The sequence below is a fragment of the Panthera onca genome, chromosome C1, assembly GCF_046562875.1.
Source record: "Panthera onca isolate mPanOnc1 chromosome C1, mPanOnc1 haplotype 2, whole genome shotgun sequence".
NCBI classification, from domain to species: domain Eukaryota; kingdom Metazoa; phylum Chordata; class Mammalia; order Carnivora; family Felidae; genus Panthera; species Panthera onca.
This window is the reverse complement of record NC_138346.1, coordinates 150,133,612-150,155,504: the sequence shown is the minus strand read 5'-3', so window position 1 is coordinate 150,155,504 and position 21,893 is coordinate 150,133,612. Positions and strand designations below refer to the sequence as shown.

The 21,893-nt window shown below is 45.6% G+C and overlaps 1 protein-coding gene across 2 annotated transcripts in view; it reads right to left on the bottom strand.

The window, feature by feature from the left end:
• The window catches only part of LPAR3 (lysophosphatidic acid receptor 3), a 79,226-nt gene extending 60,376 nt beyond the window's left edge, over positions 1–18,850 (bottom strand). The window contains exons 1-2 of one of the 2 annotated variants that reach the window (XM_060621674.2): positions 8,149–8,250; positions 7,331–7,430 (exon numbers count right to left, since the gene is read on the bottom strand). The gene's annotated coding sequence lies outside the window, so the exon portion shown is untranslated. Of the gene's footprint in view, positions 1–7,330; positions 7,431–8,148; positions 8,251–18,592 lie in introns of those variants that run through there. The other variant, XM_060621672.2, reaches the window with a different exon arrangement.
• Between the last annotated feature and the right edge of the window lie 3,043 nt (positions 18,851–21,893).

Below are 21,893 nucleotides of genomic sequence, written 5' to 3'. Positions count from 1 at the left end.
AGGTAGAACAATTTGAGCAACAAAACAAAACAGCATTGGACTATAAACCAGTGTATAAAATAAACACTCTTAATGCATACTGATGTGAGTAAATGACTGAATAACAAATGAAAAAGAGGAGATAAATTTCCCATGCATAAGAATTCCAAATAAATTATACAGACATTCTACTCTAAAAGAGGGGAACATAACTCCTCCCAGAGGACAGCAGGGAAAGGGCAGGGGGTGGGGAGGGGTGAATCACTTTTCAGTGGAGAAGCTTGACAAATGACTTTACGGAGGTGATCAAGGTCAAGAGCCACAGTGATAAGTGATGTTGCCAATCTGTACTCTTGATATATGTTAAGAATGGCACTCTACTGTTTCCCAAACCCACAACTACAGTCTCATCACGAGAAAACTCTCAGACAAATCCCAATTGGGTGACATTCTGCAAAATTCCTGATCAGGACTCCTCAAAAACTGTCAAGGTCAAGAAAAATAAGGAGAATCTGAGAAACTGTCACAGTGAAGACATAAGGAGACATAACATCTAAATACAATACGTGTCTTGGATCCTAGAATGGAAAAGGGACATTAGGGTAGAAACGAAGAAAATCTGAATAAAATACGGACTTAGGTGATAATGCTATATCCATGTCAGTTCACTAATTATAACAAATGTACCACATTGATGAGATGCAAATAATAGAAAGAACGGTGTGCGGGAGTAGAAGTATAACAAGGGGACTCTATACTATCTGCTCAATTTTTCTGTACATACAAAAAAGGGAACCTGCCTGGGTAGTTCAGTCAGTTAAGCACCCAACTTCAGTTCAGGTCATGATCTCACGGTCCATGAGTTCAAGCCCAACGTCAGGCTCTGCGCTGACAGCTCAGAGCCTGGAGCCTGTTTCAGAATCTGTGTCTCCCTCTCTCTCTCTCTGCCCCTCCCTCACTTATGCTCTGTCTCTCTCTCTCTCTCAAAAGCAAACATTAAAAAAAATTAAAACACTCACATTTAAAAATAAAATAGATTTTAAAAAAGAGAGGAGAGGATGTTATCAACCTCACTATACTTCAGTCATTTCAAGATAAATAAAGCTCACGTTTCAACAGTTGCTGTACTCTGTTAGGGTAAAACACACAGAGGAGAAGCAATTTGTTTGAGATTCAATTTAAATGGATACTGTCTGTGACTGAGTATCTCTTAAGAAGGAATAGTAAAGTCGGGCATACAAAATTGTTCTGATTTAGACCCTCCGTCTCCACACAACAAGGCCTCCACAATGCACCCAGGGCCTCTACTGGTGGTAAAGTTCCCAGGCAGTGGCCACACAGAGGAGGGGCAGACACACGCGGGGTGCACTTGGGAAATGACAAACTTCCGTGGCTCCGGTCGGTCGTGCTCGGCCCAGCGGTGGTGACCTGCGGGGGAGAGCTGCAGCTGGAGCCTGGCAGAATAAACATGTCCCTCTGCCACTGCACGCTTCTGAGTCCTTTAGGTAAGGAGGACCGTCTGCTGTATGGCAGCTGGTTCAACCCCTGCTCTCTCTCTCCACCGAGTGGGCGGATTCATAAGAGGCCACGGTATATACACACTGCTTCTATCTACGACTTGTTTACTAAACAACTGTGAGTGAATGTATTGTTCCCCAGATGTCGCTGATGACTGAAGTCTGTCTTAAACCTCTCGATTAAACAGGAAAGCAAAACATGCAGAACTAAACCAAAGAAGTGAGACGTGGGTTTTATGTGATCAGCAGATTCCCTGACTTAACCTGTCCAAATAGAATGTGAATGTTTCATTGTGTTTGCTTTATCTATTATGCGATTTTAGTGCCATCTAATCCACGAGGCTAGAAAGATGACAGACACTTTGTCCTCTGACCCTCTCAAAAGGAAAGATGCTAAGCATAATGCTTAAAATGAATGTTCACACATAATATAACATGTTCTATCACACAGCAAATAATCCTTAGACCATTATGTAATCACATGCTTTACTGTTTGGAGGAGGAAAGTGCCATAATTTAAAGTGTAGACATTTATAGCTAAAAGAAGTATCTTGTACAAAGAACTCTGTCACTGTGAAAATATATTTTGAGAAACTTGAATGTTCCTGCTTATAGCAAAGACTTTCCACAAGAAGAAAATTAGGTTTCTGAGGGGCGCCTGGGTGGCTCAGTTGGTTAAGCTATCGACTTCGGCTCAGGTCACGATCTCGCAGTTCGTGAGTTTGAGCCCCATGTCGGGCTCTGAGCTGTCAGCACAGAGCCTGCTTCAGATTCTATGTCTCCCCCTCTCTCTACCCCTCCCCTGACCACGCTCTGTGTCTCTCTCAATAATAAATAGACGTTAAAAGAAGAAGGAGTAGGAGGAGAAGAAGAAGATGATTAGGTTTCTTTAGATGTAAAACCCACAACAGACAAAATTTTGGTCCAAACCGTTTGTCTCAACCTAACTGCAATACTGCATTCCCTTGCTCACTCCTTTGCATGGCCCTGTCCCTTGCCTCTAGTCCTAAAATGGATCTTCAAGAGTCTCTTGCTTTATACAGTTTGTTCCAAATACTCCCCCACTGTCACCAGCAATGGGTCCATAGCGATCTGCAGCGTGGCCCCTCTGTGCCTCTGGAGATGACGCCAGCCCTGACTGAATTCTAAAACTCTGTATAGAAAGGAAAATCATATTTTCAAAGCATGTGGCTATAGTAGGTAAGAGTTGTTTTATTCAAGGCTTCGGAGGTTCTTTTTTTTTTTTTTTTCCTTAATGTTTATTTATTTTTGAGAGAGACAGAGTGCAGGCGGGCCAGGGGCAGAGAGAGAGGGAGACACAGAATCCGAAGCAGGCTCCAGGCTCTGAGCTGTTAGCACAGATCCCGACACAGAGCTCGAACTCATGAGCCCCAAGATCATGACCTGAGCCAAAGTTGGACACTTAACCGACTGAGCCACCAGGTGCCCCAAGGATTCGGAGATTCTAAAAGAGAGCACCACTACTGCTAAACCAATAAGCCAGAGGGTCTCCTGCAGGGATTCTACGCCCTGGTCAGGGAGCAGCACTCGTCACTCAAGTGGGAATCTCATAGCCTTCCCCATCCTGCCTCCCTCTCCCACCCCGCAGGGCCTGTCTGGTAGTTAGAGCACAAAGGTGGCTGGTCATGGAAATGCATACAAAAGGCATCTGGGCGATATGCCTGATCTCATCTGTGGGCCCCCCTAACCCCCGCTCCAGCCTTCTCCTTGTGCTCTTTACCCTGCAGGACTCCATCAGCAGCTCCCCTGCCCTCCAGCTCCAGCCAACGAAGAGGCACAGCAAGAGACTGTGAGGCTGTGAGGCGGGAGAAGGCAGAGCTGAGACACTGACGGTCCCTGCTCCTTCCCCGCCGGGCTGCCATGGGCTGGCCTGGTTAGCTGCTGTCAGGCAGCCTCCCCCTCCCCTTGGCTTTCAGGTTGAGGAGCCTTGACCGCTCCTTGCTGCTTCCAGCTCTCGGTTGGCACCGCACCATCTCTTGTTGGTTTCCGTGAACTCTGCCCTCTGCCAGTTACCAAGTGACCGTTTCCCCTGTTCCAATTACCAGTGTGACTGTATCATTTGTTTCTTGTGGAACGCTGATGATACAGATGTCATTTAAAGTACACTGTAGCATGACAAAAAAAGGTTATTTTCAAGCTTTTAATATGTTATGGAGTTTCTTAAATCTTTTAGTAATATTTAGTAATATTAACATTTCTTAACATTGTGAATCCAACAAACAACTCCCAGAGAAGGAAAGAGGAATAAATCATATTCCTGAGGGCATGGACCAGCATCACAACTCTTTTGATGTTCTCAGTGTCCCATTACATGCACCAGAACCCTACTAAGTTTCTCCACGCACAGGGACTTAATAAATGAGTGATTTACCCACGGCAATAGGGGTTATAGAAAACACAGGTGATGGCACTGGATTCCAGGGGATCCCTGCATTCTGGAGTCTACCTCACAGATGTCCTTCAGTGTAATCCAGGACCCGTCCCAGCTCTACCTGTGTTGCTGGTCTTACACATCATGGAAATACATGACATGGATCAGTGTGAAGTTGGGCTAAGGATTAGCCAGATTTGAAACCAGATGCTGCAGAGAAGGGATCAGTAGACTTTCCCTTACAATCAGTAGAGGGCAGGGGAGGGTAATGACAACCTGAGCCAAGGGGGCACTGCTGCCTGATGCGAGGCAAAGGCAATGCAGACATATGACAAGGGTGACACATGGGTGGGCACCACCGAGCCATCCCCCAGTGGCAGGGCCAGCTGTGGGGAATCCTGGGGAAGTGCTGCTCTCCCAGAAGCTCTATGGCCTGCAGCCTTGGTGGAAATGCTACACTGGTAGACGATCTTTACGTGCATTCAGTTTTGAGAGAGAGAAAGAGAGAACAGAGAGGTGGCACAAGCAGGGGAGGGAAGAGAGACACACAGAATTCCAAGCAGGCTCCAGGCTCCGGGCTGTCAGCTCACAGCCCGATGCAGGGCTCGAACTCATAAACTGTGAGACCATGACCTGACCCAAAATTGGGCACTTGACCGACTGAACCACCAGGCGCTCCTGACGATCTTTAGATTCTGGAGACACCAGCCTAACATAGTCCCTGACTAGGCACAGAAGCTTGGAGGCTCAAAAGCACTGAGAGTCGTCCCTATTCTAGAATTCTTCTCCTCTCTCTCGCTCTTCCACCTGCTCCCTCCAATACGAATACAAACACGGCTGGGGGAGATGAGAAGCAATCCTTGCTTCCGGAACTTAAGACAAATCCATACTACTGGAACTTTCCTACACATACACACTGATTTTCCTGAACTGACTTTTTATTCGCTAGATTCCGACTCCTTTTAGCTACTGTTGGGAAGGACTCCTGGGGTCACACTGTAGGCATGTCCTCTACCCCAGAGTGAGCCTTTCCCACCAGACAGTGAGCTTCTCAAGGGCTGCAACAGTTTCTTACTTAAATTTGCGCACCGGACGCACAATACAGGGGCATGGAGCAGATACACAACAAATGTTTGGCTCACGGGTTGGTCAGTTTCAGTCAGCTGGTGGAAGCAGAGGAGGTGGAAACTTGATCACATTATGTTGATTAATGCTCGGGAGATACAGGAGTGAAAAGAAAGTACAGGTATTCTCCCAAGAAATTTAGCGGAGAAATACTAGGTACCTCTTCGATGGCATTCAACACACTTTATTACAATTTATTTGTCTTAACGTCATTTCCAAACCTGTTGGGAGCAGAGCTGGTATCCTGCCTCCCTGTTCTTCGAGACGCAAACAAGTATCTGCTTATAATCAGCACAAAATAAAAATGTGTTCAGTTTTAGTAATTCCCCAATCCTCTCCTTCCCGTCCTCTTTCCCTTTGGTCCACTGTGGAAGTTGACAAATAGTCATCCCCTTCTTCTTTTTTTTTTTTTTTTAATTTTTTAATGTTTATTTATTATTGACAGAGAGAGACAGAGCATGAGTGCGGGAGGGGAAGAGAGAGAGAGAGAGACACATAATCCAAAACAGGCTCCAGGCTCTGAGCTGTCAGCACAGAGCCCGACGCGGGACTCAAACTCACAGACAGTGAGATCATGACCTGAGCCGAAGTCGGACGCTCAACCGACTGAGCCACCCAGGTGCCCCAGTCATCCCCTTCTTGATACTCCCCACCTGAGCCTCTGTGACCCCATTCTTTCCTGGTGTTTTCTCCTAGCCCTCTGTATCGCTGCCCCGTTTTTCCATCAGTCCTGCAGTATACGTACTCCTAGACTTGTTCTCAGCCTCCCCTTCTCTTCCCTTTAAACTTTCTCCCGCCCGAACTACTACTACTTAAATGATCTTCTCTATGTGGATGACTCCTGAACAATGATCTCAAGCCCCGACACCTCTCACACAGTCTCATTCTAAGCTCCCAAACTGCCTTCAAGATAAACAAGAAGAAAGTTGGCATGAAGACAGCACATATGTAGGTTGGAACTCTCATCTTCCTTTCAGCTCTTGGAGATAACGGGACCACAGTGAAAAATACAGCTGCAAGTTTAAACAGCAGGGTTTTAGTGCCGGGAGACAGAATGATGGTGGTCTCAGGCCTCACAAGTTGTCCGTGGTGCAGCACACAGAAGTTGGCAGAGAGGTTTGTAATAGGACAGACTTTGTCCCACTCACACTGGCCAGGCCCTTGTATGTTCTCTCTCTTGGATGTTTTGCTGAGGCTCAGGGTAGACTAGCAGGGCCACCTTTTCCCTGATGCCCCACTGGGTCCCAACTACTGCAGTGTTCTGGGCTCTCAACTTGCTCCTGCTCCAGCACTTGGGATATAGCCTTGGGGATTCTAACTCGGCTACAAACCTGAGTCTATGCTGGCTGGGCTTCCCCCAGAGAATGGTTCTCAGCCTCTTCTCCAGTGAACTTCCCCTTATTAACCTTACCATACAGCAGGGCTCTGACCCTCAGGCTGCAAAGAAGGACTGGCCGGACCCTAGATTCCATTTCTAAGAAGTCCTGTTCTGTGTGGTAGGACACTAGACTCATTCTTCTAGCTCCTTTGCCCATAAGTGTATACTGCTCTGAGACTGCTCTCATGACTTTATTTCGTTTTTTAAAATTTCTCATTTGAGAGAGAGAGACAGAGAGAGAGAGAATGAATCTCAAGCAAGCTCTATGCCCAGTGCAGAGCCTGATGTGGGCTTGATCCCAGAACCCTGGTATCATGACCTGAGCCAGAATCAACAGTTGGTTGCTCAACCGCCTGAGCCACCAGGCGCCCATGATTATTATTATTATTATTTTTGTATCAGTATTTAGCTTACGCTCTATGGCTCAGACTGCTAAGTTGTTTTCCAGTTGGAAAGAACTCCATTCCCCGCCTCCTTGCAGCCAGGCTGGCCACATGACTAAGTTCTCGCAATGGAATGTGAACATAAGTGAAGTGAGCTACTTCCAGGTTAGCCCTAAAACATGCCATGTGTGCTCCTCCGTGCTCTTTCACTTTCCTGCAAACGGGAACACAGTCAGCTCTGTGATTCAGCACTAAGCATTCAGACCAGGGCAGAGCGCTAAAGGAGCATGATTCAACAGAGTGCAAGGACAAGTTTCTACCAATAAGGAGATAAGTACAGAAATCACAAATAAACACCTGGAAATGTTTACAGCACTTTGACATTACTGTGAAATACAAAGTGCGTGATCAGTGGCTCACAAAACACAACTATTGGTTTTTGCTGTATTGGAAAGAAAGAAAACCAGCCTTTCAACAAAGAGAGTTTGAGAAGCATTGCCCTAGTGGATGGTGGGAAAACAAGAAGAAAGGGACCCTTCAAACCCTAAGCACTCACCTCAGGACTGTCAACAAGAGAGAAAAATAAACTTCTGTCTTCTTCAAGGCACTGTGTATTGAAACTCTGCCCAAGAAGCCCGCAGCTCTAGGTGAAGGTGCTGGAATGAAATAGAACGTGAACATGCATTGGCTGTTCCTTCCTTGCAGCTTTTAGCAAAGCATTACAAGAAAGAGATGAGCTCAGGCAAGAATTGTTTGTAAGTAGGTGTACAGGAATGGACACCATCTTGAAACTGGGGGATTAGAAAAGTTAACTGCTTCTGTGACCCCAGAGAGCAAAAAGATGGTATCACCACTCAGCGCCTTTCTTGAAGGTCTGTCAATAAGACGTTCCAGTGAAGCAAAGGAAGACAGGCCTACAGTAAAGATCAGAGTAAAGGTGCACCATCCTGCCCATGGCTATGTTTTAGAGGATCTCAAGGTAGAGACCAAAGAAGGGGGAAGACAGAGGTGGGCCAAGCACAGAAGGTAGGAAATAAGGCAAGCTTAAGAACCTGGTCAAGAACCAAGCGGATGTGGTAACTGGTTAATGGAACAGACCAGAAAGCCAGGGAACTTTTGAAGGTATTGTATTACCACAGCTGGGCCTGGAAAGGCCCCTGTTCACTCTTCCCCAAGAAGCACACTCTCCCACACCCATTTCAGATACGGCCACAGACGGACAAGGAAGAAACTTCATAGGAAACAAAGTCAAAGTCAGGGTCCTTGTGAGGCCTCTCCTGGAAAGCAAACACAGGGACCACCCACAGAATTACCCCACCACCAGGGCAGAGAGCTTTTATTCCTGCCCAGCACGGCTTCATTATTTTTATGCACCTGTGACTGCTGCGTGTCTCCTGTTCTTCTGAATGGGAGCTTGTTTTATTTTTAGGTGGTTTTCTTGTCCCTCCTCCTCCATCATATACCAGATGTTGGTCAGTCAGAATAAAGAAAGAAAGGAACATTCTATGACGAGTATATAAAACAGAGATTAGATAAGAAAAGGCCACACCAGGGGCGTCTGATAAACTAAACCCTTTCAAGGAAAGCATGGGGGGCCATGTCACATAGGAGGGGCTGGGTAATAATGGGGAAGGAGCGGAAGCTTCAGCATCAGCTGGACCTGAGTCAGATGTAGACTCGTCACACTCACAAATGGCTCTAACCCGGCACACCGATGATGCAGTCAGAGCCTTTTGCTTTCTCTATAAAAATGGCACCATAACTACAGTGACTGTATGGGGTTGGTGAAGGATTAAATTAAAGCAATGTTTACAAAGTGATTGGCAAGATGCCTAGCACATAGGAAGTAATACAATGGCAAATAGTACTTCCTAAGAAAGTCAGATAACTCAAATTTTCTTAAAAAAATCAATGGAATATACAGCCAGTATTCTGGAAGTTTAACTGTTTGCGCTCTAACATCTCAATTTAACAATGAGTGATGACAAAGTCATCCTACATCTACCCTAAGAAGTTCTCCCTGCCTGAGAATGTGCCCAGTGCTGCGGTGACTAGGCTGCAGGCACTGCCACCTCCTTCTGCTGCTGCCCGAGACAGAGCAGGGAGGCAGGGATGGAGAAGGAGGTAGAGGAGGGAGAGCAGAGACACCACGGTGTGGTAAAAGAACCCAGACTTCACGTCTGGGTTCAAACACCAACAGGTGAGCAGGTGAGCACAGTGGACAAAGAGCGTGGCTCCCATTACAAACATCATACTCAGCAGTGGGAAACTGAGAGCCTTTCCTCTAAGATCAGGAACAAGACAAGTAGCCTCTGGCCACTTCTTCTCAACACAGTACTGGAAGTCGCAGCCAGGGCAATTAGGCAAGACAAAGATATGAAAGGCATCCACATGAGAAAAGGAGAGTAAAATTGTGTCCATTCACAGATGACATGATCTTATACACAGAAAACCCTAAAGGTTGCACGCAAACACAAACACACACAAAAATGTCGGGACTAATAAGTGAATTCAGAAAAATTGCAGGATACAAAATTAACACACAAAAATCAATTGCCTTTCTATACACTAACAATGAACAATTCGAAAAGGTAGTTAAGAAAACATTCCCATTTACAACATCAAAAAGAGTAAAATACTGAGCAATAAACTTAACTAAAGAGGTAAAAGACTTATACACTGAAAAGTACAAAACATCAATAAAAGAAATAAGAGACACAAATAAATGGAAAGACATGCTATGTTAACAGAAAGGAAGCCTCAATATTGTCAAAATGTCCATACTATCCAAAGTGATTTAAAGATTCAGAACTATCCCTATCAAAATCTCAGTGGCATTTTTTTTAAATCCTAAAATTAATATAAAACACAAAGGACTTCAAATAACCAAAACAATCTGGAGAAAGAAGAGCAAATTTGGAGGCTGCATACTTTCTGATTTCAAAAAATATTACCAAGCTATAGTAATTAAAACAGTATGGTACCAGCAAAAAGACAGACATCTAGACCAACAGAACAAAATAGAGAGCCCAGAAATAAATCCATGCGTGTATGGTCAACTGACCTTCAATAAGGGTGCCAAGAATACACAATGGGGAAAAGACAGTCTCTTCCACAAATGGTGTTGGGGAAGCTAGATGTCCACATGCAAAGGAGCATGGCTTCTGGAGCTACATGGCCTGAGTCTGAAGTCTTGTTCACCAGCAAACTAATTAAGGGATTTCCTCATCTGTAAAATAGGGATAATAATAGTATCTAATTTCTAAGACTGTTGGCAGATTTAAATCTGACACTTAGGATTCATTCCTTTACAGCCATTATCAATAGGGCCTTGGGAAAGTTACTTAACCTCTCTGACCCTCCATTTCCTTTGGTGTAAAGGGGAGACAAGCTCTACCTTGTTGGGCCACTGGGTGATTAGGACAAAGTGAATGAAATAGCCAGTGGAAAGACCTCAGCCCACTTCCAGGTCCAGAAGAAGTGTTCAAAGTGAGTTTGCATCTCTTCCCATTTGATCCTGTGGTGAGATGGGCAGGGTAGCATTCTCCACGTTCCAGAGAAGAAAACTAAAACTGGGACAGACTGATTCTCTCTCACCAGTGCTCATCCTTCTGGCCCAGGGTTCTTGGACCACACTGACTAATGGAGCCCTTTTGCGGTACTTAATTCTATGCCCCCATGAGAAATGAAATATTCAGGTTTGCTCTCCATACTGACATTAATGCCTTTTGCAAACATTTACTGATTCTAGAAGAAACAGAATATGATTATGGTAAACAGCAACAAAATTTGTAAGCATACCTCTACTTATAAGTTTTGACAAAAGCTTATGGGAAACAGTCCATACCATGAAATGAAAATGACAGAATAAAACTCTAAATACATAACAAAAAATAGCAATGATTAGTCAGTTTGCCTGTTTCAGAGAAAGTTCAGAAAAACAAGCAACTGGATTTACCTCTAACACCCTGAATGATCTAACTTAAGAAACACCTTCTCCAACGGCATTGTACTTTCCCCATCAACACAATAGAGTCTACCATTTGAACTAGACCACAGAATTCAATCATCTAACTTGTAAGAAATTAGACTGGAAATTAACTGAGAAAGACCAGTAATGACCTAGTCCTGTGGACATTCATTTTCTTTTCCCTCTGTTAGATATTCATGGAATTCGCATACATGGAGAGTTACAAACATGTAATGGGTAAGTTCCACTGTCCTATCATAGTGAATTCTACCCAACCATTGAGTCCTCTCATCCCTGTCCAGTTAACATTTCCTCAGTGTTCATTATATGCAGAAGACAGGCAAAGATGTACAAACACGTACAAGGATGTCAAATGGGAGCGCCTGGGTGGCTCAGTCAGTTAAGCATCTGACTCTTGATTTCAGCTCAGGTCATGATCCCATGGTTCATGAGATCAAGCCCCATATTGGGCTCTGCACCTGACATGGATCCTGCTTAAGATTCTCTCTCCCTCTCTCTCTCTGCCCCTCCCCAACTTGCATGTTCTCTCTCTCTCTCTCCCTCAAAAAATAACTTAAAATTATTTAAAAAGAAAAAAAGAGGTCAAATACCCGCAGGAAGCTCATAATCTAGAGCAGTGGGTGCCTTAACCAGGGCTAATCCTCCATACACCCCTGCCCCAGGACATCTCCCAATACCTGCAGACATTTATATGGCAGACGCAACTGGGAGTGCTAACTAGCATCTAGGGATGCTGCTACGCAGGCTACAAAGTACAGGACAGCCCCCACAACGATGAATTGTGCAGCTAAAATGTCAGCGGTGCCAAGGTTGAGAAACCCCAATCTAAAGGGTGAGATGACAACTGGACGTGTAGTACTTCCATGAGTTGAATATGGTGTGAGCTATAACAGAGACAAAAGTGAAGGGCTCTCAGATTGACGTTTAAACAGGCAAACAAAACTCAGTGTTGGCAAAGGTGTAGGGAAAATGGCCTGTCCTTAACATACTGGCGGGAATGTAAATTGATCCAACTTCTGGGGAGTGTGATTTGGCAATATGTTATCAAAAGCTTTGTTTATACTATTTCGATCTTTGCTTTCATTCCCATCTTCTTCACGCTTCCTTTGCTTTCTCTTTTCTCTTCCTTCCCCAGAACGGAGGGGTCAGCTTGTGAGGGAGAATGCAATAGGATGAGAGGCAGTTTGGGGAGTGGCACCGAGGCATGGGCAACATGTTAGGGAGCAACAGAGACTGGTGAGCAAAGGGGCTGGAGGCTGATAACAAAGCTGCTTAGGCGCATGGGTTAGCAGGCCTGGCAGCCAAGGACAAGAGGCCGTGGGGACAGAGTCAGGCACAGAGGAGGCAGCATGGCCTTTGTGGTTGGGCCATGGGCAACTAAGAGTAAAATACTGTAAAAACAAGTAAAATGTAAGTAAAAATAATGAAGATAAGCTTCAGTAGAAGCTAGACACAAGTTTCTAACCACCAGAGAATATACGTACAAAGATAAAGGGGTAAAAGTAGAAAGATCCCTGGGTGTTGGATTAGAGTTGGAGTATTTGTTATGAATTCATGATTTTGTAACATATGGCCTAATGTAGACAAATTGACGAATGTATATGTGTGCATATGTATATACATATACTTCCTAGCTCCGTCCAAGAGGTCTAAAACAATGACACTCCAGTAACAATGGGCACATCAATCTTCCATATCTTGGTTTTTAAATACCATTCTTTTCCAAAAGGGAGACTACCTAGGTCAGGGAAAGTACAAAGTAAGCCTGGAATATCTTGTGGTACCAGAACATTTTAAAATGCTCGGTGAGGAGCGCCTGGGTGGCTCAGTCAGTTAAGCGGCCGACTTCGGCTCAGGTCATGATCTCGCGGTCCGTGAGTTCGAGCCCCGCGTCGGGCTCTGTGCTCACAGCTCAGAGCCTGGAGCCTGTTTCAGATTCTGTGTCTCCCTCTCTCTGACCTTCCCCCGTTCATGCTCTGTCTCTCTGTCTCAAAAATAAATAAACGTTAAAAAAAAAAATGCTCGGTGAATAATGGGGAGATCAAAAGGACACAGGAGCCAGCTTCGAGGGGCTTCCACTGGTCAAATGAGGACCATTTGAGCATCAAAATAAATAATGATGGTAACAGATTTCAACATTTTGGATACAAAGGGAATCCATGAACGCTTTCTAACATAAATGAGTAAATACAGGAGGGAGAAAGAAAATTCTTCCTTATAGTATAATGCCAATGAATAAACGTGGGAGTGATGGAAATACAGAATCACCATGTGGCAACTTTCACAGAGGTGGCTGATTCAGGCAGAAGTCATCAATGACTGGTTATGCCGTAGGTGGAGGTTTAATGAGGAACAGGCTATTAACATAACCTCAGAGTACTTCCCCACAAACACCAATAAATCTCAAAGAAAGAAGTGGTGAATTTAAGGTGAGGAGAGCAGGCAGACACCAACATAAGCAGGTGCTCAAGGCCAATATTCCAGCAGCGAGAGTTTGACGTGGTGTACCTTCCTTTTTTTTTTTTTTTTCCTTTATTTATTTTTGAGCGGCAGAGAGAGAACAAGCAGGGAAGAGCACAGAGAAGGAGGGAGAGAGAGAGGAAGAGAGGGAGAGAGAAAGAGAGAGAATCCCAAGCAGGTTCTGCACCATCAGCACAGAGCGCGATGCAGGGCTCAAACCCATGAACTGTGAGATCATGACCTGAGGGAAGTCAGAAACTTAACCGACTGAGCCACCCAGGTGCCCCAACATTGTGTCCCTAATGTGATGCACCAAGAAGAGCAAAGTGCTGCCAAGGTCACATGACCTGAGTCTGGTTCTGAAGAAACACGTGCTAGACCCAGCTGGAGAATCATCCTACAGCATGTAAGACCTGTACAAATGCAAGGATCTTAGAAACAGATTAAGTCTGAGGAACTATTCCAGAGGAGACATGACAAATAAATGTAATGTGTATCCTAGATAAAGCGAGAAAAGAGTGATCTGGGGGATGGCTGAAGAAATATGAGTGGGCTCTGTAGACTGGATGGTAGAGTTGTACCAACATCAATTTCCTGATTTGGTGTTACAATGATTAATTTTGCGTGTCACCATAACTGGGTTAAGGGATGCACAGATAGCTGATAAAATATTAACTGGGTGTGTCCCTGAGGGTGTTTCTGGAAGAGATTAGCACTTGAATTGGTGAACTAAGATCGCCATCACCCAATGTGAGTAGATGTCATCTTCCATTGACAGAAGAAGGGGGAATCTTCCCTGTTGCTTGAACTGGGACTTATATCTTCTCCTGTCCCTGGACATCAGTGCTTCTGATTCTCAGGCCTTCAGACTCAGACTGAGTTACACGACCAGCCTTCCTGGTTCTCCAGATTGCAGGTGGCACGTTATGGGACTTTTCGGCCTCTAGGACCCTATGAGCCAATTCTTACAATAAACATCCTCACTTACATCTATTTATATCCTATTGGTTCTGTTTCTTTGGAGAACTCTAACCAATTCAAATGCCATGGGGATATAGGATATGATTATACTTATTTTCTCTTTGTCAGACCCATGTGACCCCAGGGAAAGGGCCCCCATTCAAAGGACTAACCTACTAAAAATCAACCAGGGCAGGAGGCACGTGAGTCAGTGAGTTCTGCAAGTGGTCTCTTGTTTTGGTCTTCAATAACCAGTTACCGGCAAGGGCTTAACTTTGGATTTCTTTAGCTCTCCTTGGGGAGTGAATGCCTCTGACTGACTCCACTGCCCACCTTTGACTTAGATGATCTGAGTCGATCTGGGAGCAGCTCCAGAATTTCTGTAGAGGAGGGGCTTTGGGGCAGCTTATCTGTAACGGGAGACCAAGGAAGCCTCAAAAGCTTCATTTACAAAGCAAGCACACTGCTTTTGTGTAGATTGCTTGTTTGTTTGGAGGGCCTTTGGGCAAACGGGTGGCACAGAGACTAAGGTGCCCTCCAACCCAGCCCTGCTACCTGCCAAGCCATCCCTGATGATGTCACAGAATCTGCACAGGGCTAAGTCAAGGCCAGGGCCAGGAGCACCTCCTGGAGGTGAAGACACAGGACTAGTTGATGAGTATTTAGGGGGGCTGACTAACATCTTTAGAAAGGGGTGGGGCAGGCTGTACTGGGCAGGTTGTTTTCCAGAGTGACACCTAGTCTGGCCCAGCTTAAGGTGTATGAATGATTCACACCTAAGGAGAGGAGGCAAGGTCCATGGGAGCTGGGTGATGTCAGGGGTCACAGGCAAGGAAGGAGTTTAATGTACCAGGCGGCAGGACAGGAGGAGAGGGGTCAAGTGCTGCAGAGGCAGGGCCAGCAGATGAAGGGAGAAGAGGAATAAGGAGAAGGACATCAGCCTCAAGAGTGAAGAGGGATAGGCGCAACCCAGGAAATCAGGACCCTCCTTTCGTTGGGCCTGGCCTGGCCCACCAGGCAGATCAGGCAGAGCACCACACATCTTTCAGAATGAATTCAATAATTAGCTTGTCTGTGGGGTGGAAATGCCCTGAGTTGGTTCAGTGCTTTGCAGAGTGAACCGCAGAGACCTAAGTTAGCAAGAAGGCACATGCCAGTGAGGATGGCATCAGGCACCCCAAGTCCATGTCTGGTGATTGCGTGGCCATGCTCTTCTGACTCACTGGCTGGTTAGCTAGCTCTGTGTTTTTGTCTACCAAGAACTGAGATGAGCAGACCGTACAGGTAATACTAAGAGGGAATTACTGCTTCTTCGGAACTTTGCCCTGTGCCTTCGATCACACAGTGTTAAGTCATCTCAGTCCTGAAATTTGCGTTCCCCATAGCACAGTTTCGCAACCTCTGGCAGGATTTCCTCCGTGAAGTCTCATTCGACGTGGGAGGGCAGGAGAGAAGGCTCTGGAGGGACTGCAGCAATGAGCACTTAGCACACCCAACACCCGTATGGAGACCCTACCACCCCCATGCAACCTGCCTAGGGTGTCCCACATCTGGAGGCCCTGCCTCTTTAATTCCAACGTTTATGTGGTCCTCACAGGCACAAAGCTCTTTCACAGAGACGACTTAACGGCACCCACAACACATGCACATAGGTAGAAAGGAATTATTATCCCTGTTATGTAAATGAGAAAACTGATTCAAGGATGACAGGCGATTTATCCAACGTCACAAGACCTCACAAAGTGGAGCTGGGACTAGAACCAAACCCATGTTCTCCAACTGCCTAACTCGGTCAACTCTCAGGGCTTCTGCAGACAGCACCCCGCCCCTCACCTCCACCTCTCCCATCCTTGGCAGGACTAAGTTCCAGGGGACTCCTCCACATACATGCACAATCCAGGATGAGGAACAAATGATCAGCAAGGCCAAAGAGGAGGAGGCTCAGTGCCTGCAGGAGGAATGATGGAAAGAAGAACAAAGGACCCAGGAAGGAAGCAAGCAAGCAAGGAAGTGGGTGGAACATCTCTAAGTCACCTACAGCTCGGGAATCTCTGTTGGCACTCTCGCCAGAACAACATGCATTTGCACCCATGTTTAGACAAATATCAGTCTTGGAGGAAAAGATGGCAACCAGCATTTAAGGAGCATTTCCTGTATACCAGGCACTCTGCTGAGTGCTTTCTCTTCTAATTTTCGGAGGTGGACATAATCTTCACTTTTACAGACAAGGAAATTAAGGCTTAGAGAAGTGAAGCAAGTATCCAAGGTCACAAAGCCTGGCCAGGAACAAAGGCTGGTCTGACGGCAAAGCCCTGCTCTTTTCCTTACACCACATTAATAATGCCTTGGGCCCCCGGCTCTGCCATTTAGAAGCTTGCAATCAGACTTAACCACTCTGTTGGGTATAATCACAGACCAGAAAGCATTCTGAACTAATGTACACTCCAAGGAGAATGGCTAATAGGTAATTTGAGTTATAGTAATTCCCATTTGAGTTACAGCAATTCCCCCTGCCCCACCCCAAAGAAATAAGAGGTTGGACTTAAGTTATGGTGATTTCTGCCCCCTCATCAAAAAGATGGAAAACATGGGGGCAAAGCAGTCAGCCTTGGGCATGTGTGCAAGACTTTGAGCAGGAAGTGCCTCGACTGCTGCCTGGCTACACTTCTGTGTGCATTTGTCCTGTGTGTGGGTTTTGGAAAAATGAGGGAAAGCATGAACATGTTATAGACTCTCAGGTTCATGACAGAAACAATCACGTGTTTTTATGTCTTGTGAGATCAGTCTTCATTCATAGAAACCACAGGCATATCTGTTCTACCAAACATCCTATGCAACAACCAGATACCTAAAATAGATCTGCTGTAACATACAGGGGCTGGCAGCTGATTTATGCATTTGTCAGATTTAGAAGACAGGATGTGTCATTTATATTGAAATCAAAGCCACAAAGTTTTAAATGTGAAAGATGAAAAAAGAAAACAAAAAATGTGCCCAAATGATCTACGTTTCTAGTTACGCAGTAGTGATGGTCAATAGAAGATATGGCCAGCAGCTTAGAAGTCCAGATCTAACATGTCCTAGTACACGATACTAGCTCCATACAGTCTCAAGGCACAAGAGACAACTCTGGAAGCTTATCTCAAGTACATAAACCTCACTGGCAGGATTTGTTTGCTGGTCTTTTTAGAATGGTCCTGTTTGTTTAGATAAGCATGATGTTAACAGAGCCAAAGTTGTGTGTTTCTAACTGTATAACTTCTAGTTGAAAAAATTCTAACTCACTGGACTCAGACCACACAAAATTGGGTCCCAAGTCTCAGGGAAAGCAGGGTTAGCAACTACTGATAGATAGTTCACCAGAAAGTGCAACAACTCTCCTTAACAATAAAAAAGTCCATGCATTGATGAAACGCCATGCAATGCATAGACTAATAACTCGCTGGTAAAGAAGAGATCATCTGTTTGTAGCTGGCATTTACTTCATCATCCAACTCATTAAAAAAAAACCAACATAAGTAGTTACCCTAAGAAGCTAAGTGGCCCTTAACTTTTAAAGTAACATTCCAAGACCAGGTAATACTCTGGGCAGCAAAGGAGTGAGGAGGCAGAAATGTGTTGCAATGACAATAACAAATGACAGGGACATATTTTGTGGAAATTACTCAGTTAAAAATTGCTTTTGAGGCCCGTTTTAATGATTACCTTTATAAGACTAAATTGTGTGCCAATATTCAGTCACTACTCCAATTACAAGTTGAGAAACTTGTAAGCAATTTTGGGTAGTCACAACTTGCTCAGGGAAAGCAATAAAGTAACATTGCTACAGAACAAAGCACTTTTGTCTTCCGTTGGTGAGGGGGATCACGGGGACCTTCATTAACTCACCAAGCACCCCCTCCCACCCCCACCCCCAGTGTTACCAGTTTGTTAATAGTAACGATTGCACGAATCTTTATGCCTTGCAGACTTCGAGCTTTATCCTGCCACACCGTCGTCCCGGGCGTTAACCCGAGGCTGAAAAAGGTTAAATCCCTGGGCTCCACGGGAATAACTCAGTTCACCATCAAGGGCTGTGAGGCTGGGCTTGGAAAAGCAGCACCTGTGCCAAGGCAGAGCGAAGCCTGCGTCGCGCTCCCGGCGCCCAGCCCACCAGCCCACAGCACATGCAACGCGGATCCTGCATCCCGGTTGCTTTTCACCCCCAAGACAAAAAGTGGGGGCGGGCAAGATGCGCCACCCGGAGTTTGTCCCAGGTGCTTGGAGTAGGTTCGGGACCCGGCTGGACGCCAGGCAAACCCGAAAAGCCGCGTGCTGGGCCCGGTGGAGGTGCGCCTCGGCCTCCCCAAGCGCGCCCCGGCCGCCCCGGCTCCGGGAAACCTCCCCGCGCCCGGCGCCCGCACTCACCGCTCACGCTCGCCCGCCGCCGAGCCCGGGAGCGGGGGCCCTTGCGGCTGCTGCATGCCCTCGGGGCCGAGCGCAACGAGGCGACCGGGTGCCGGGCTCCGGCCGGGAGCGGGGAGCAGTGAAGGTTTAGACGGGCCGGCCGCGGCGCCCCTCCTCTCCAGCGGCAGCTGCTACACGCCCGGAGCCCGAGGAAAGTTTGGCGGAGCAAGGGGTGGCGCCGAGGGGGCGGAGGGGCCGCGTCCCCGCCCTGCCCCGTCCTGCCCCCGGCGTCCGACTGTTCCCACGAGAGAGCGCCCCCCACCGGCGAGGCACGGATCGGCGCACAGGGGCTCTCCTACAGATGCCCTCCTGCCTGGGACTGGTCCCTAGGAGGGTGGCCGGCCTGGAGGAGTGATGGTGCCCACTAGAAGTCCGCTAGGACCCACAGGGCTTACAGAGCCATACCTCGGAGCCCGGTATTAAAGCGCTGTCCCTCTGTCTCTCCTCGCTCGTCGGGAAGAGATATGTTTGGAGTGGCTCTGGGTAAGTGTAGCCCACACCCACCTTCCCAGGGGAGGCAGGTTCACTGCCAGGCCAAATGCTTGCTCTAAAACTTGAACCTCAAAGCTACCCCAGGGTGCGGGCAGCCCCCAGAGGCCCAGGATGTTCGTGTGCATCTGGCCTGGAGCCTTTCCTAGGCACCTTTTTGTTGAAACAGGAAATTTAAAAAACAAAACAAAACAACTTAAAGTTCTTATAAGAGGGTTCTTAACCTCCTGGGGTAAATAGTCCTGGGTACTTTGTTTTTCAAAGCTGAAATATAAAGCCACCACTGACCCACCTTTGGTAAAGAAAGATGCAAAGTAAAACAATGTCCTCAAGACTTTGTTCTCTCTGCACTCTGCAAAGTAAAACAAAGTCACAGACTTGCTGAAAGTTGGACCTTCCTGGTGACCTCACCAGAGAGAAATACTGTGAGGTCCTTCCTACTCATGCTTCAGAACCTTGGGAAACACTGACAGCATGTGCCCAGATATCTTCTTGTAGCCCTTGGCCATTCATTCATTCGTTGTTCATTCAACGTTGATATTGGGACTTCCTATATGTCAACTAGGAACCATATCCTAGAAGACAAACTATATGGTAACCTGCCCCCTACCATCAAAGAAATTCTTTCTCTGAAGATAATGTTTTGTTTGTTATGGGATAAACCTCATCCCACAGGGCATGACATCCTCTATACCTCAAATCTTCACAGGGATATGGCTAAATTTTGGTTGACATGTGCAGAGTACTGTTGCTTCACTTGGGTGTTCAGAAAATTCCTGTGTTGCCTTGCAGATGAATGGTATAGGGAGGGCTACAACTTGCAAAGCTAGTGTTAAGAAAGATCCTGTTTACTGGAATAAGCAAAAACGTGGCAGATGATATATGAGAACAAGGTCAGGGGAGTGAACAGCTCAACTCCAACAGCACAGAGCTGAAAGGGCAACCACCAGCACCTAGTAAATGCTAATGTGTCGTGTGTTGAGTGAGTAAGCCGTTGTAACCCTAAACTGGCAACTGTAAACACCAGTTAAAGCCTTCTTTTACTGGAAATTTTTTCCAAGTTCCAAACAATTTAATTAGCAAAGGCACCGGGGAAACATAAATTATGTTGTAACTTGGGAACTTCCTGAACTTGAACTTGAGCATTGGAAAGGAGAACAGGGATTCTGTAAAGCCATATGTGATTACCTTTAATGCATGAGTCCTAAAAAAAAAAAAAAAAAAAAAAAAGGAGAAGGGATTATGGTTAGCTGTTTTTGCAAAAGGAACCAGACATTCTAGCTAGATGATTTTTTTTTTTTTTTTTTTACAAATGTGGGTCAGGTCTGAGGGGAAGGCAAGAAAGTGAGCCAGAAAAGAAATGCAGAGGGAAAGAGGCTGGGAGAACATCCAGCTTGTAGACCTATGGGCAGGAACAGGACAAAAAGGGAACAAGAGGCAAAGGACAAGTAAAAAGAGATGTGTGGCCCCCAATTCTCATTTTTAGAAAGAAGCCAGAACCTTCTTTAAGTCTTTGTAGGGTCTATGATATCTCACTTCTCTACCAAAACGTTTTTATTAGTAAAACTAAAGCTGACGTCAAAAATGACAAACGTCAAGCCTGAGGGTATACTTGGCCTTAAAGATCACAGGCTAGAAAGTCATTCAAAACTTTTTCAACAAACATTTGCTAATCAGCTTCCTATGTTCAGAGTGTTGTGTTTTGTGTTCCCGGAGATACAAAAATGTATAACATTGTTTCTATAAGGGGAAGAGAGGTGCACTCCACAGTGCTTGATGGAAAGGAATTGTGATGGCTGAAGGAGCAATTATTGCCTTGGAGAAACTATGTCCACCAGCGTCTCCTTGGCAGGGAATAAATGCTGCAAAATAAATACATGAACAAATAAAACTAAAAACCCAGCCTGCCCCCTCGTATAGTGAGAAGCAACACCACAAGACTCAGGCAAGACTTCTCCCCCTCGGGTTTTATGGAAAGAGGCCCATGTTCCTCTGCCCCCTACTTGCTTTGGACCTCTGATTGCATGGGCAGGAATTCAGACTGTCCTTCTCAATTTTTTTTTTTTTTTTTTTTTTTTTTTTTTACAGTCTGAACTGAATCTCTGTTAAATTTTGCTCATCTGTACTAATTAGCAATGAAGCTGCCGACAGCAGATGAATAATGTGAGAAAGTGAAGGACAACTATAACGTGAGAGATGTAAGTGGTACCTGAAATAACAGTTAGCTAGAAGGTTCTGAGGAAAGCCTGTGCAAAAGCAAGGTGATTGCCCTGTAGAGTACTCATCAATTGCATGTAACTCCAAGTGGAAAGCAATAAAGAGTCACAGAAATAGTCAACAACTACCGAAAAATTAAAAATCAAACTCATTTAAATTGGGCAAACCATCTCATATGACTTATGTGAATCATTCAAAAATAATCCTTAGATTTTCATCTCATCGCTGCTGAGTTCTGCATATTTTTATGCTTCAGAAAAGAGTAACCAATTTTGAAAACAAAAGTCATGATGGGAATCTTGTAGCAAAAATGAAAACATATTATAAAAACATAACAACTAGGGTGCCCCTGGACCCAGATTTCTTTCTTTTCTTTTCTTTTTTTTTACTTTCTCTTTATTATTTTTTAATTTACATCCAAGTTAGGTAGCATACAGCGCAACAATGATTTCAGGAGTAGATTCCCTAATGCCCCCTACCCATTTAGCCCATCCCCCCTCCCACACCCTCTCCAGTAACTCTCTGTTTGTTCTCGATATTTAAGAGTCTCTTATGT